General features: G+C 40.6%; 1 protein-coding gene across 1 annotated transcript in view; it reads right to left on the bottom strand.

Annotated features, from left to right (window-relative positions):
• EDA2R (ectodysplasin A2 receptor) overlaps nt 1-14,027 on the bottom strand; it is a 39,444-nt gene extending 25,417 nt beyond the window's left edge. Inside the window, exon 1 of the mRNA XM_006082936.2 lies at nt 13,961-14,027. The gene's annotated coding sequence lies outside the window, so the exon portion shown is untranslated. The remainder of the gene's footprint in view (nt 1-13,960) is intronic.
• Nucleotides 14,028-16,659: the final 2,632 nt, after the last annotated feature.

Here is a 16,659-nt window from a genome sequence, read left to right as displayed (position 1 = left end):
GATGTTTGGTCAACTTACTTAGCTCTTCTTCTTTCAAGCTATTTCCTTGGATGAGTCACTTAATATTTTCTGGCCCCAGTTAATTAATCTGAAAAAGGGGGACAATATGTTTCTCACATAACATATAGCTCTTGGGAGAATTATAAGATCTAAGGTGCATCAAAACATTCTGAAGGCTTTGAAAAGCTGTGCAAAATAAGAATGAGTTAAGTATGCAGAGAGATAGTGCTGTACAAAGAAGAATTGTAATGAGGGAGAATCAAGTAATTGATACAGTGAGATTGCACTACTCAAGAGAAAGATGGGGTGAGAGTCTTTTTGCTCACTCCTTAACCTCATACCAATGTTAACCTCAAGTGGCTTCTCAAAGAACTGAATGTCCTAAGTGTGTACTTCTAGTCGGAAGAGAGGATAGTGAGCATTTCATCACTCATTCCCTCAAAAGTCACTAATAGCAATGGAATAAGTCATCCTGTCTGGCAAGCCTGCACCTTTTCCCACCATCAACTGGGCCATTCTGGACTACACAATCTATTTTGCACAAGCTGTAGGTGCCCCCTCCTGTGTTATTCTGATTACTGGCCTATAGTTAAAGCCTCAGTAGACATGCTCACCTCCCTAACCACCCTTCACGTTAAGGACCAAAATCATCAGTGGTTTCTTAGCCTTCATGACAAGAGAATTAAATGTCACGGGCAGACGTCCAGCATACTGGTCTAAACAACTCCCTTGTATTTTCTTGCCTACAAATATAGAAAAACATTGACAGAAGCCAAACAGCAATCCTGCCCTTGAAATAAGCTCCTGACATAGCCAACTAAAATCTCCATAGCAGCTGCTTCTGGCCTTTGGGTGTCTGAGACACCCTCTTTTGTTTGGTTTTCAGAGCCCCATCCATCTAATACATCATATGGCATGAATTTTAACACATTCACTCTAAGCCTGGCTTCGAGACCCATGTATAGGCAAGGTAGGCTTATTGCAAAATCCCCATATCATGACCTAGTGAATGAACAGAGGGCTTTACCTGCCCCCCTCTTTTTGTCAAACTGTTTATCAAAAGCAAAAAAATTAAATTGTCTGTCATTATTAGCTTAACAAATTACCTTTATTAAAGAGAGCAAAATCATATAGATGCTGGTTATTCTGAAGAAATCTGAGCATATGGGTAGAATTGTCTAATAATGGTTAAATGTCATTATCCAGGAACAATCTCTCACACCTTATGTCAAATTCTTCCCTGTGGTCAGAAGTGTGCTTTGGCAGATATACTGTCTTTTATTTTAAGAGAATAATTATGGTTTGAGAAAGTAAGAGCTACTCTGGGCTGCCCCATAACTGCAACTAGGTAATCTTCTGCAGTATCATAGAGGATGTGGCTGAATCCTCCAAACTGCTGTATAACTCAGCAATATAAACAGAGGTATAAAATTTTTACATATCTTTACACTCATATAAACATTATCCAGATAAAGATATAGAACCTTTCCATTACCTCAGCAGGACTTCTCATGGCCCCTCCCAGTCAATACCATCACATTCTCCCCAGTAATTTATATTCTGGCTTCTATCACCATTATTAGTTTTACCTGTCCTTAAACTTTATATAAATTGGATTCGTACAAGAGCACTCTTTTGTTTCTGGCTTTCTTTGCTCAAAGTAATGCCTATGAGATTTATTCACTGAATGTGTAGCAACATTTGTTCCTTACTTTTGCTGTGTGGTAACCTATTATATGGATATTCCATAATATACTTATACTAGAGGCCCGGTGCATGAAATTCATTCATGGGTAGGGTCCCTAGGCCTGGCTAGCAATCAGGGTCGATTGGGGCCTTTTGGCTGCCAGCCGAGGCCTTCCTTCCAGCTACCAGCTGGGGCCTTCCTTCATTTCATGCCTCCCCCTGGTGGTCAGCGCGCGTCATAGTGAGTGATCGAACTCCCAGTCTCCCGGTCAAACTCCTGAGGGGACACATTGCATATTAGCCTTTTACATATATACTAGTGGCCTGGTGCACAAAAATTTGTGCACTCGGGGTGGGGGAAGTGTCCCTCAGGCCGGCCTGCACCCTCTCCAATCTGGGACCCCTGGAAGGATGTCTTACTGCCGGTTTACAGGGATTGGGCCTAAACTGGCAGTCAGACATCCCTCTCACAATCTGGGACTGCTGGCTCCTAACCACTCACCTGCCTGCCTGACTGATTGCCCCTAACCACTCTGCCTGCCAGCCTGCTTGCCCCCAACTTCCCCCTGTTGCCAGCCTACTCGCCCCCAAATGCCCCCCTGCCAGCCTGATCACCCCCAACTTCCCCCTGTACCAGTGCACTCACCCCAACTATCCCCCCTGCCAGCCTGCTCGCCCCTAACTGCCCGCCCTGCTGGCCTGCTTGCCCCCAACTGCCCCCCTGCTGGCCTGCTCACTCCAGATGGCTCCATCTTCTATTCCATTTGTGTCCTTTCCACCCCTAAGTTAATGTCGTGTCCTTAATATGTGGTTATGAGATGTCTCTGTGACTGAGCTGAGAAACCTTTCATGTTTCTCTTTCCTTTCCTTTCATCTCAGGATAGCTGAGCTCTGCAGTTTGTGTGGGACCAAAGGCCCTGGGAATACAATGCCAAGCCCTCTGAACTCATCTTATTCTTTATTGTATTATTTGATTCCTGGGGCTGAATTAAACATGAAAACAGAAGAAAATATACCCTTAGATATAGAATCTGAGTCATTACCCGGAGATTTCTGCAGGAGTTGACACTGAGGCATGAGACACGTGTTTATTGGTCAGTTTCCTCAACTATGGAACGAAGGTTGATCCTGCCCCTCGGATCCTTTGGAGGTTGGATATGATGCATCCAGAGGGATTAACTGGCAGCTCTGAGAGTAAGATCAGAAGTCAACAGACACTTGTTTCCTTTACCCAGACAGAGTTAGAAAAACAGAACTCCTTTTATCATAACAGCAGCAAGGGCCATGCCTGTGGGAGGAGGAGCAGGGAACCAGGGCTTCCCCCTTGCCCCTTCCCTGCCCTCCCTCCCTCCATCCCTGCACTGGTCCAGCTGCTATCGCTATGGTGGAACGGCTCAATTCAGGCTCTGGCCCCGCCCATGTCACAGGGAGGAGCATGCGCAGTTTCTTGCAGACACAGAAGCAGCTGTGGAGTAGGGAGGTGGCGGTTATTCCCCTGAGCAGGCTCTGAAGTCCTTGTTGAAGTCTCTACTCCGGAGCCTGTGAGTCCAAGTCCTGGGAGGCTGCGCAGTGGAGGAGCCACATTCCTTTCAGTAGAAACTGAATATTGATAGGAGCCTGCTGGCTGAGGGGAAGGACCAGAAAGTCTGCCTTGCGCCCATTCGCCAATCCCCAGTCCTGCTTTGCTGATCTTGCCTCCTGAGTCCTGCGCCCGGGCCACACACAGGCAGGGCTGCCGCGATGGATCGCCATTGCTCCGCGCCCCGCCTGAGCCCCAAGGAGCCTGGGGCTGCACACGGGGCGGGGTCCCCACGATTGCCATCGCGGTGCCCTGCCTGAGCCCCAACCCGCCCAGGGCCGCACACTGGGGTCCCAGATGGGGGCGGGGCTTAGGCAGTACACGGGGGCCTGAATGGCAGCTCGCGCTGGCCCGCCCTGCCTGCAGTATGCAAATTAGCCTCCATCTTTGTTGGTGGTTAATTTGCATATCGCACTGATTAGCCAATGGGAGACTAGGGAAGGTACAGTCAATTACCATGTTTGTCTATTATTAGATAGGATATATATATATATTTCTTGATTGATGAACATTGGGCTATTTCTAATTTGTGGCTACCATAAATAAAGTTGCTACATTACACTCAATTGATTTTCAAAAAGTGTGCCAATACAATACAATGGGAGAAAATAGGCTTTAAAAAAAAAGATATTGAGACAACTGGCTATCCACATAAAAAAAGTAAACACAAGAATCAAATTGGACCCATATATCACACCATACACACATTAACTCAAAATAGAACAAAACACTAAATGTAAAAGATGAAACTATAAAATTCCAATAAGTTTTCTTATAAGAAAACAAAAATCTTGGCTAAAATATTTTAAAAAATAAAAAACAAAACAAAAATCTTTAAACTGTTTAGATTTTTCCCTATAGGTGTAAATTTTTGTGACCATAGATTAGGCAATGCTTTTTTTTTTAAAGATAAAACATCAAAAGCACAAACAAAAGAAAAAAATAGATAAATTATACTTAATCAAGTTTAAAACTTTTGTGCTTCAAAGGACACTCACAAGAAAATGAAAAGAAAACCCACATAATGGGAGAAAAAATTGTAAACCATAGACATTTGATAACAGACTTATATTTAGAATATATAGAGAAATTTTACAACTCAACAATAAAAAATGCATATAACCCATTTTAAAATGGCCAAAGTATTTGAACACACATTAATATAAGAAGATATATAATTTGTCAATACATGTGAAAGGATGCTCAACATCATTAGTAAACAATAAGGATAATAAAAAATAAAAATCACAATAAAACCCCACTTTACCCCACTAAAGTGGCTATAATTAAAACAGAAGGTGATTAAGTATTAACAAGAATGCTAAGAAATTGAAACCCTCATATATTGCTGGTGAGAATGTAATGTGGTTTACAGTTTGGAAAATGGTTTTGCTGTTCCTCAAAATGTTAAACAGAGTTACCATGTGACCCAGAAATTTTACTTTTAGGTGTACATTTAAAAAGAATTGAAAATTTACATCCACACAAAAATGTACATTAATATTCCTAGCAACATTATTCATAATTGCCAAAAAGTAGAAACAACCCAGTGTCCATGAACTAATAAATGGATAAACAAAATTTGGTCTTTCCATACAATGAAATGTTAATCAACCAGAAAAAGGAATGAAGTATTTGATACATGCTACAACATGGATGATAGTTAAGTGTTACTTGGGTATTCTGATTGGGTTTACCAAAGAGGCTGACAAATGGCAAAATTATTAGTGTCTCTTTATTTCACCTATCTCTGTCATGTGGCAGCTCTCCTGCCCATCCACCTGTCTTGATTAACCCAAAAAATAACTTAGAAGAGTAAGAATGCAAGTAGACAGGAAAGAGGAAAAGCAATGTGGCTGACATCTATACTAATAATAGAGGAATATGCAAATTGGCTAGGATGCCATCATGTAACGACCAATCTGGATGGGGGCAGGGCCGTGGCGGAGAGCTCTCCATACACCTGTGCTGGGGTCTGATGGGCATGAAGAGGAAGGGAGAGCAGATAGGCAGTTAGGGGAATCAGGTCAGGAGGGGAGCGCAGATAGGCAGTTAAGGCGATGAGGCCAGTAGGGGAGAGCAGTTGGGGGGATCAGGCTGACAGGGGAGAGCAGTTAGTTAGTTAGAGGGATCAGGCCAGGAAAGGAGAGCAGTTAGGGGCATCAGGCAGGCAGGTAGGTGAGCGGTTAGGAGCCAGTGGTTTGTCAGAGGGATCCCAGATTGGAGAGGGTGCAGGCCGGGCTGAGGGACCCGCCCCCTCCATGCATGAATTTTGTGCACCAGGCCTCTAGTTAATAATAATCCCCACATTAGCTCACTGTGCCCTGAATTATCACTGTTGGCCAAGTTTTTGCTGGATATAAGGTACTCAAGCTGCTCTTGGTGCAGCTGCCTCTTGCCACAGCTTGCGACTGCTGCTCTTCTCAACTTGCACATGCCTGTGAGGTGAAACATGCTCTTTCTATCTAGGACAGGTGGGCTGGACAGGATGACAAGGCTAAATTAAGAATTAGGACTTAAGGGAAGATATTTGCTTTGTCTGGGCAGTGAAAGAGGTGTGGGATTAAAGAAGGTAGAAAGACAGCAGCTGGTCCATACCCTGCCCATTCTTCTTCTATGAGCCTACTCAGTACCCCATGCACAGGACTGGCAAATATTAAGCAATTGCTCAGCCTGGCTTTGAAAATCATTCTTCTAATCTGTATAGCATTGTCATCATTTACAGATGTTTGGCCTGTAATCCAAGTGTTCCTTTTTCATTTGGTACTTATTCTCAGCCTTTGCTTTCCTGGCCTTGTCCAGGGCCACTCCTATCCCAGATTTATCTTGCTCATAACCTGTTTCCAATCTATCAAACATTTCACATTCTTCCTGTCCCCATATTTGTAAATTTTGTATTCTTCAGTGTGGTGTGTGGTCCCAGGCCCAACTCTGCCATCAGAAGCAGATTAGTAGGTTTATTGTTAATAATGGCATGGTTGTAGTAATTCTGAAACAAGCTTACATGTATTGTAGAATTGAGCAAAGGAGTAAATATATTGATTTTTGTTGGAAGCTAGGCTTCTCATGGCAAGAGAAAGGAACTAAAAATATAAAATGGTGAAAGACAAGAATGATATGAAATGGCTATTTTCCCCATCTTTCCACTGAAGGACATGAGCAATGACACCTCAGTAATGATGAGCACACATAGCTTCCAGATCTTGGGTTCTAATACCAGTCCACACTAAAAGAAATCAAGGATCCTTACCAAAATGACTGAGTCCAGGGCTAGGGATGGGAGAGTGATCCTGGACTATCTTGTGCCAGAAGTAAGAATATGCGTAAAGAATGACAGGCATGGAAGCCAGCTTGAAAAAGCTCCCACTGGCCAAACCTGGGACAATTTGAGCATCAAAATAAGTAATGATATTAATTTGTAACCCATTGAATAAAATCATAATCCATGGATCCATATTGACAGAAGTAAAAAAAAATAAGGGAGAAGGAAAGGTCCTTACATAAAATGTTAAGTAATAAATGCAGAAGGAATGATAGAGTTTAAAAATCACTATCTGGCAATCACCATAGTAATTTGACTCAACTATTATAAGGAACAGGGTATTCACATAACATCATTCACATAACATCAAGTAATCTCCCCACAGGTTAGTTATTTATTATAAAAGGGAAATAGTAACTTTACAGTAGAGGACATTCTAACAGAGGACAAAATAAACATAACTTAAATGACTCTAAATTGAGGAGGACTTGGAGGACATTCCCAAGCCAATCAAAGTTAACAATATGGGAACATGTCACAATTGACTGCCACCCAATAGTATCAATGAGAATGACACAGTCTCACTTCTGGGGTATTCCTGCCACCCAGTGCATAACCTGAATCTAATGAAGTATCAGACAACCCCAACTCAAAGGACATTCTACAAACTAACTGGCCCTACTCTTCAAAGTGTCAAAGTTGAAAAGACAAAGAAAGACTAAGACTGATCCAGATGAAGGAAGGCTAAAGGGACATGATAGCTGAAATGCAACAGGTGATCTTGGTTTGGATCCTAAACTTGAAAAATTCTTGCTACAGAGGACAAGTAGGACAATGAGTGAAATCTGAATAATGTCTGTCTGTTGGATAACAGTGTTTTATCAATGTTAATTTCCTGATTTTGTCACATTTGCATTGTGGTTACATAAGAGAATGTTCTTGATTTAAAAAAAGAATTAAGGGGTGAGCAATATTGTCAGTTGTTGGTACATGGAGGTGGAGGAGCATCAGGATTTGGGATGCATTATTTTTATTTTATTTTATAAGCATACGATGTTCAAGTATATTATATGTGATGGAATAGAAACAATTCAGAAACCACAGATGGTTATTACAGTTTATAACAAGCTTCTCTTTCCAGTCCCAAAGTGACTAAATAATTTCAACTGATAGTGATAGCAACATCTGCTCCAGGAATGTCAGGATTAATAAATCAACAGAGGAGAATGAAGGAAGCTGTGCAAAATTAAAGAAGCTTCACCTATTTACCTTGTTCTTTATTTGAGTATATAGAGCAACAGATAATGATAAAAACATTGGGGTAGAAAAAGAAAAAAAATTATTAAAAGCAGTTGTCACTGTACAAATGCAATTAATAACCAATTGAACTGGGCCATTTCCATTCAGCCAAAAATAAATGCTAACCATATGAGTTAAATTCTTTCTCCTTCAAAACATGTGTGAGCACACACATTCCTATCAAATAAGTACAAACCTAAAATAATAAACATAACTTAAAAGACTCTAAATTGAGGAGGACAAAGAGCTAAAAAGTATATAAATATTTGGTAAATGTCTGGCAATGGCTGAGGAATAATTGTGCAAGGGAGGAGAAAAAAATACTGTGTAGCCAAGACTATAGTGATATCACAATGAAAGCAACCTTTGGGCTGAATATGATGGGAAACTATCATTTTAATGATTTGTTGAAACAGTTTTCCTAAGTTGGAGCAAAGGAACAGAAATTCCCCTGGATGATGTTCAAGAGAAAATGAGATAATGTATGTGAGAGTGCTCTGGAAACTCTGGGTTGTGCTACACATGGAAGAGGTTGCTATGATTGTTGGTAGTATCCCACTCAGACCTGGTGAGCAAAGGACATCGGAGACAATACACAGGTCAGATGAACACTCAGCTAATACCTGAATCCCTTGCTTTGCTTTGGTTGGCCCTAGCCAAACTGATTAACTTATTGATGTACCAATCATGACAAGATACTATGAAATTATGGTATCATCAAAAATTAGTTAGCACTGGGGGTGAATATTAATTGACTTCCCAAGATAGTAATGTTTTTGGCTAAGTTGTCTCAGCTGGAAGTTGAGTTCATGGTATGATTTTTCTTTTGCAGGGCACAGGACTGAATAAAACTCAGTCATGTACACTAATTTCTGACTTCTGTTAATTTTTTTTGGTCCTGCCCCACCTTCTCTCCACCCTGTCCAATTTACCAAGCAATCTGGAATAGCTGCATCTTTTTGAAGATGTCAATAATAATAGTGCTTTTCCTCCTATAGCAGTCTAAATTCTATCAAGTACACTCTCCCTTCCTCATAGGCCAGGAAATGAAATATGCTAAAGAAGCAGACATACAAACGGATGGGCATTTGCCATTTATCCTTCCAATTGTAATTGGAGAATCAGTCCATAGCATGAAGCTTGCCTGTACATGATGGGAAACTGATACTAAAATATTCCTTGCATTTTTTTAGGATGCCCAAGTTAAAAAAAAAAAAAAGGTATAAGACCTGGCAGAGTAGTGGCGGAAAGATGAAACTGATATAATATGAAGCCTACAATCTCATATGTAAGTGCACATATACAGAATTTTACAATCTTGTAGTTAGAAGGGAGTTTAAACTCATCTTAGTTCCACTTCCAGTTGCCAAATAAAAATACCACCCAGATCTACTTGAACTCTTTCAGTAACAGCCACATCAGACTTACAACACAGCACATTTCATTATGGTTTATTTTTTCTTCTCTTTGGGAACTAATTAAAACTTCAAACCATCAGATAATTGGAAACATGTTGTCATGGAATCCCAAAAGGATTCTTCAAGATAAATAATCTAATCATATTCCATGATGATCCAGATGGGAAAACTGAGGCCTAGAGAAGGGCTAAAAATTTCCCAAGGTAACATAGTTGGTTAGTGGCAGAGCCAGGACAAGAATCCAAATCTACAAAACCAGGGCCCAGAAGCTTGTCTATTTCCCATAATTAAAGAGAAGGGTAGGCCCAAGTTCAGGACTGATTGGTTTTTACTCAGTGAATATATTACCAAGGCTCTAGCTTCTCTCTCTCTCTCTTTTTTTTTTTGTACTTCCAAAGCCTAATCTTGGCTTATTTTAACCTCAACAGGAACAATTCCAAAGGGAGGGTTAGGTCAGGAGAGGTGGCCCATGGAAAGAAATGGTGCTGCCCACTCCCCTTGGCTTATCCACATGGTGACTAACAACATACGAAAAATGAAAACGTTTTACTCTTTGATTCCACCAATTCATTTTTTTGGAGAATATTATGAAGTATTTTTGGTGCATTTGAGAGATATCATAATTGTAGTCACCCAGGGATAGGAAGAATGGCTATCTGACAGTCAAAAATACTTGGCAAGAACCTTTTATTGTAGTCATTCTATTAGGACGTGGTGACAAGAGGAAAAATCCGAGCTAGATAAAACATCTTCTTTACCTTTAGGAAATGATAGTCTTGTCAGAAAACAATTACAGCTAATTCTAATCCAATATAAACTTTAGCCATCCTAATATCTCACATGAGCACAGAATAATATTTCTTCCATTTTACAGACTGATGGTAAAACTGATTCACAACCCTCATATTAAGAACCTGAAGGGAGAACTGATGAATGGGGCTAGCTTCCAGAAAAAGCAGAGAAAAATTGCGTCTCTTTTAATACCAAGCTTCTGTTCTGAGGAATGGTTATAAAAGACCTTTCCCTCTCTGCAGGAGGAATTCAGCTGGAGCATCTCAAGAAGACATCTAAAGTAGGGTTTTTTTTTTGTTTTGTTTTGTTTTGTTTTGTTTTTCGCCTGGCTTGTGTTCTCAGGGAGAGAGGAAGTGCTTGACTCTTCTCTGGGAACAGGGACTTTTGTCTCCCATAAAGAGCTTCTCTAAATCAGTTCCTTCAAAGAAGGAAAAATTCATTTAGGTAATTAGAGGATCCCTTCTGCACTGCCAAAGTTATCCTAATTTCCCAGCCTGCACCTTAAATCCAATGAGCCATAAGAAATAAAATACATACATACATACATACATACATACATACATACATAAAAACACAGGCCTGGGAGTAAAAAAAATATGGCTTCTAGTTTTGGCTCAGACCCTGACTAAACTAAACAATTTCTAGCAAGTTTCATTTTCTCTGGGCCTGTTTGGCCACTGGTAAAATTAAGACAAAAACAGCTGGGGTGAGGTGTCATTTGGATGATGGATTTAAGTCAACTGGCATATAGTAGTAACTTAAGAAATAGCATATTACAAAAAAAATAGTATATTACAAAGCAACTTGTCATATTCACCTACCCTGTTCCTTTTGCAATGTTTCCCATCATTTCAAAATCGTGACCATTGCCCCAGTTTATATAGCTCAAAACATCAGAGTCTTATTTGACTTGACACCATGCCATATTGAGAAATGGTGGAAGAGCTGGGCTGTTTGACCTTGGAATAGAGGATGCAGAAAGATCTGGTTTCTGGTCATGAGTGGCCCCAGGGTGAATGAGGATTTCTGGGTAAAAGCCACAAGAAGACTATGTTCCACTTAACAAAAGGAATACTTTTTGAAGAGTCAAGGCTTTCCATGAAGGGAATGCATTACTTCAGAGATCAGTAAGTACACTCCCTCTGGAAATATACAAAGCAGAGACTATCATGGATGTTTTAAAAAGGGTGCAAAAACATGATTTTTGAAAGCCTAGGTGTAAGATATTGTTCTAGGTACTTTGCAGGGATTATCTCTTTTAATTCTCCCATCAAAACTATAACATGGGCCCTAGCCGGTTTGACTCAGTGGCTAGAGCATCGACCTGTGAACTGAAAGGTCCCAGGTTCGATTCTGGTCAAGGGCACATGCCCGGGTTGTGGGGTCGATCCCCAGTGGGGAGCGTGCAGGAGGCAGCCAATCAATGATTCTCTCTCATCATTGATGTTTCTATCTCTCTCTCCCTCTCCCTTCCTCTCTGAAAACAATAAAAAATATTTAAAAAAAAACTGTAACATGGGTATTATTAACCATGTCTTTCAGCATAGAAAACTGAGGATCAGAGAAGTTTAGCATTTCTCACTGGGCTTACTACTGGTATTATAAGTGTGTGGAAAGAACAGTTCTTTGTTGCATCAAACTGGTTGGCACTAAATGCAGTAGTACCTCAGTATTTGTAAAACAAAAACAAAAACAAAAAACACACAAAAACCACACTCCTTACACATATTTCTAAATGCCCTATGGTCATGAATGACAGATAAATAATATGTTTAGGATCACAAACAGCAGGTAAGCAGAAGACCCAGGATTTATACAGAGCTGTGTCTAGTTCAGAAAGCATATATCCTTTCTATTATGCTATTCACAGAAACAGATGAAAGTGGGATTGCAATGCATAATGTTTTAAAGTCTAAACTAATCCCAAGAGATTCTGATTCTCTCATTCATTCTTTTTCAATTTCATATAATTTGTCAACTTCTAAGTTTGGTAAATTCAAGTTTTATAATGCCTTGTTAAATTCATTCTCTTCTTTCTATTCCCACTGCCACCACTTCAGTTGCAGAGACTTATTCCCTTGCTGCATCTGGTTTATCCACTTCCCATGTTTCCCGGTTTCAATCCAGTTAATTCACGTTATTTTTCCTGAAACACAGATTTGACTTTTTTTCTTTAGCTCAGATACTTACAATGCCTTTCCAATGTCTGTCGAATCAAACAGGAAGTATAGCACCCAAAATCTTCCACAGTTTGCCCAATCGGACCATGGCAACTTGGACTTCCACTTTTCTCCTAACTGTACTTTAAAATCCAGTCAGGCAGTGTTCTTTTCACATGCTCCCAGCTTCCCTGCCTCCAAACAGTTGTTCTAGCTGTTTTATCTGCTTAGACTGCTTTTTGTCCTATCTCCACCTGTTGAAATCCTATCTGTGCTTCATGCTTCATCTTAAATAATAATAATAGTTAACACTTATTGAGTGCTTATTTTGGTTCAGCCACTGTGCTAAGTGTGTACAAGTATTTTACATGGATTTCTCACTGGGCTTACTAATTTAATCCTCAAAAAATGTGATGAAGTAAGCTCTATTATTATATCTATTTTAGCCTACAGTAAATCAGAGTTCAGAGAGGGGGAAGTAATTCTACTCATCCAATGTCACACAAGTTTATAAATGGTGGCATTGGGATTTGAGTTCAAGTAGCCAGGCTCTGGAGTCCTGAGGTGTTACAATTAAAAAAAAAAAAACAACAAAAACAAACAAACAAAAACAAAAGCCAAAAACCAGAAAACCCCACACAATTAAAAAGCCATTTCTGATTTCCCCTGCCTCAATTTGATATGACCTTTACTTGACAACCTCAAAACATTTTGACTGAACCTTTAAAGCCTATTTTGTGTTATATTTATTTGTTCTTATACCCATGTTGAAACTGTCAGATCTCAGTTAGCACAACCTATGTCTTAAACATTTCTCTGTCTCACATAATGGTGATACAGAGTGGGTACTCAATGGATCTGTTATGTTGAATTAAAGTTATGTTGGGGTGAATGAGGGATCAGGAGAACTATGTAGGAAAAGATGGCCCCCACTCTCCTGCTTTAGCCACCCTGCACGACATCCTAACACCTGTTCAATCCAGACTTTGATATCTTTACTTTCCCAGCCTGGTTTCTGGCAGGTCTCTTCTTGTCCCTTAGTTCTCACAGCTGCCTCTGCCTTGGCCAGTGTTTGGGGTAAGACAGGATCAAAATATCACTGCCCTGGGCTTAGATTCCAGGACTGAGGGATCAAGTGAAACTTAGCTGGCTGCATGAAGGGGCAGACTGAAAGCCACCAAACAGAGTTTGTGTGTTCTTTACACAAGCCCTGACTTGCCCAAGGACCACATGGGTGGACTGGCAGCTCAACTTCCCTCTGGATGCTTCACATATCTGATCCAACCCCTCCCTCCCCTAAACTTTCAACCTTCCTCTCTTCCTTATCTCCCAACTTCAGATGCTCAGGGTGGTTGGGCACAGCCAGGCATGTTCCCAGAGGCCATAGGAATCCAGTAAAAGCCCACACAGGAAGGAACTTGCTTCCAAGGCCATCAGAGCACTAGCCCAGGTCCCTGTCACCTGAAACAGCACTCTCTGGATACAGATGGATGGACTGACAGATGGCCACAGGATGCCTTCCCAGCCATTCTGATTTTGTAGTGCTAAAACAAGGTAAACCTAATCTGATCCTGAATTTCCACCCCTATTTCCCACATATCTGAGCTGTCTTGCCATGCATTTACACCCCATATTTACCCTGTAAATGAATTGATAGATGGATTTTTCTCTAGCAACAGAATTCCTGAACAATTGTACCTCAGTGCAGGCCAGACATTCTACTAAACCCCAACCACTCAGCTCCCAGTCTCCATACCATACTCACAGTAGATGAAATCCATTGCAATCAAAGCTCCTCTTTGACTCAGTTCACATCCACGTGTGAGAACAACAGCCCAAATCCATCCTCTTTCCTTTTCATGTTACGCCCACTTCTCTACTCTGGGAGGCCCAGGAGGCAGTTATTGGACTACTAGAGTGTGTAGGCATGGCTACACAAAGAAGTGCCAGCCCTGACAGGGAAACTGTGGGGAGGGCAAAAAAGGGGGGGCAGTAAATAGCGACCAAACCACTCCTATTGCAGAAACTGAAAAGCTCCAGGACTGAAGCAGGGGTGAGAAGGAAGATGGGCATAGAGTCAGGTCTATAGAGCCTAGTGGAAACAGAGGGAAGGTCAAGTGGTTGGAGGCACCTTGCAGATTCCATTTCTTGTGGCTATTTTATAGTGGTATGCAGCTCAACTCCTTAAAGTTCTGTATATGAGTGTTAGCAGGCCTGGAGTTTGACATGAAACATCGCGTTGGAAAAGTAAGTTCTCAGACTCCTGGAAAAAAACACTTCCCAGCTCTGGCCCTGAATTTTAAAAACAAACAAAACAAAAACCACCCACTCTTCCTTTTAGAAGGGTAGGTAGGATTTGGACAGGAGGAGGAGAGGAGACATAAAGCAGGGGGAAAACCATTAAAATCAAGGAGAATTGTATTGGAATCACTTTCTCTGGGCTCCAGAGTGCCTATGCAAAGAACAAATAGGACTAGATAGCCTCTAAGGGCTCTTCTAGCAATGACACTATGTGAGTATATAAGTCTATGATCTCAGAGGCAGCAGTGAAGAAGTTCTGGAATATTACTAGGCCCTGATCTTGAAGAAATGACAGAGGAGTTGGGGATATAAGACAGACTAGATAGTTAAAGAATAGCATACAGTATAGAATGAAGGCCAAACTGTGAGGTACAGGGTAGAAGGAGAGAGAGAGAGAGAGGCAAATGCTGTTGGATAGTTGGATATATGGGGGGCATAAAAACATGAAGAAGCGAATAGCATTATAGAGAGAAAGGAAAGTTCCAGCCAAGGCATGGGAGAGGAAGACCAAGCAATGTGCCATGATCAGACTTCCTACCTGGCATGGGCAAAAGCTGTATGCTAGGAATTTAAGGTGGAGTCTCAGTACAAGGGCAGCAAAGTCTTTGGTAGACAAACAGGCTGAATAGGCCCTGAGGTGACTTTGACTAGGTCCTAAGTGAATTAGACATATGGACCATGGTTAGATCTGGGGAAAGATTGTGGCCTCTTACACTGCTACTGTGAATTGAGTCTTAGAAGGAGGGAAACTCCCTAAGCTGGAATCCTGGTTCTGCCCCTGCTAGCTGTGTGACCTTGGGCAAGTTACTTAACTGCTCTGTAATTCAGTAATCTCATGTGTAAAGTGAGAACAATAATGATCCCTTACTTATAAGGCTGTTTTGAGGACTACATGAGTTAGTATATAAAATAGTGTTACTATGTATAAGGAGCTTAAAACAGTGTCTGATGCTATCATATAAGTGTTTATTGAATTTAAATAAATTCTAAGCACACAGGAGTCAGAGAGCCTAATTTCAAATCCTGGTTGTGCCACTTCCCTGAGCCCCTTGTGGAACCTTAGGGAATTTTTTTAACTTTTTACTTCGACTTCTTCATGTCTAAAATGGAGATTAAAGTAGTACCTATTACATAGAGTTGCTCTGAGGATTGAATGAATTAATGCATGTAACATATGGCATATGACAAGTGTTATATAAGTATCTGCTATCATTATTTATTGGGTCCATAGTCATCACATGATGAGTAAAATAAATGTTCATGGAGGCAGTTGGAAGGAATATAGACTCTAGAATCCAGAGACCTCTATTCCAACTCTGGCTGTAACATCTACTATGTATTGGCTCTTCAGCAGAAGATTTCTCTTCTCTGAGACTCAGTTGTCCCATCTGCAGATAGAAGCTAATAATATTTTTCATGATGTTGTGAATGTGGAATGAGACAATGTTAATAAAGCAAGTAGAATACAGTACATGCTCAAAGGATACTCTAGGTCCTATCTCTGATGATCAGTCCTTTATTTGTTTATAAACAAAAGGAATTACTTACAGATGATGAAAAGGGATAATGGAAGCAAGAGAGATTGTGCAATTAAAATTGTGAAGTTACAGTATGTGGTGTCAAGGGAGAATTTGAGTCTTTGTGGCAGAGTCACTTTCTTATATAAGCCTCACTAATCTAGTCCTCCCACTTTTCACTGTACCCTGTTTATTTCCTTACTAGCATTCAATTACTATCTGTAATCATTTAATTAATTTTCTTACTTGTTTAATGTCTATACTTTCCCTTCTACTAATTGGCAAACATAATGAGCTAATAATTAATAGATAAAATTTATAAAGCACTTGCTATCTGCCAGGCACTTTTCTCAACATTTCCATATAATAACTTATTTAATCCTTGTAACTACCCTAATATTCACAATTTAGGGATGAGAAAATGGAGGCACAGACTAAATTGCTCAATGTAAAACAGGTAGGAAGTGGCAGGGCTGAGAAGGAGTCTCTGGTATACAGCCAAAGGAATAAACTAATGAGTATACCAGGGTGCAAAGAACAAAATGGCAAATATCAGGAAGACTTCAAATATGTTGAACTTGAGTTGCCAAGAAAGCCCCTATGCTGAAATGTCTTGCAGGGAAAGAAATGTAAGCTGGGGCAAGAA

The sequence above is a fragment of the Myotis lucifugus genome, unplaced genomic scaffold, assembly GCF_000147115.1.
Source record: "Myotis lucifugus unplaced genomic scaffold, Myoluc2.0 scaffold_4, whole genome shotgun sequence".
In the NCBI taxonomy this organism is placed as follows: Eukaryota; Metazoa; Chordata; class Mammalia; order Chiroptera; family Vespertilionidae; genus Myotis; species Myotis lucifugus.
This window is presented reverse-complemented; position numbering and strand designations above follow the sequence as displayed.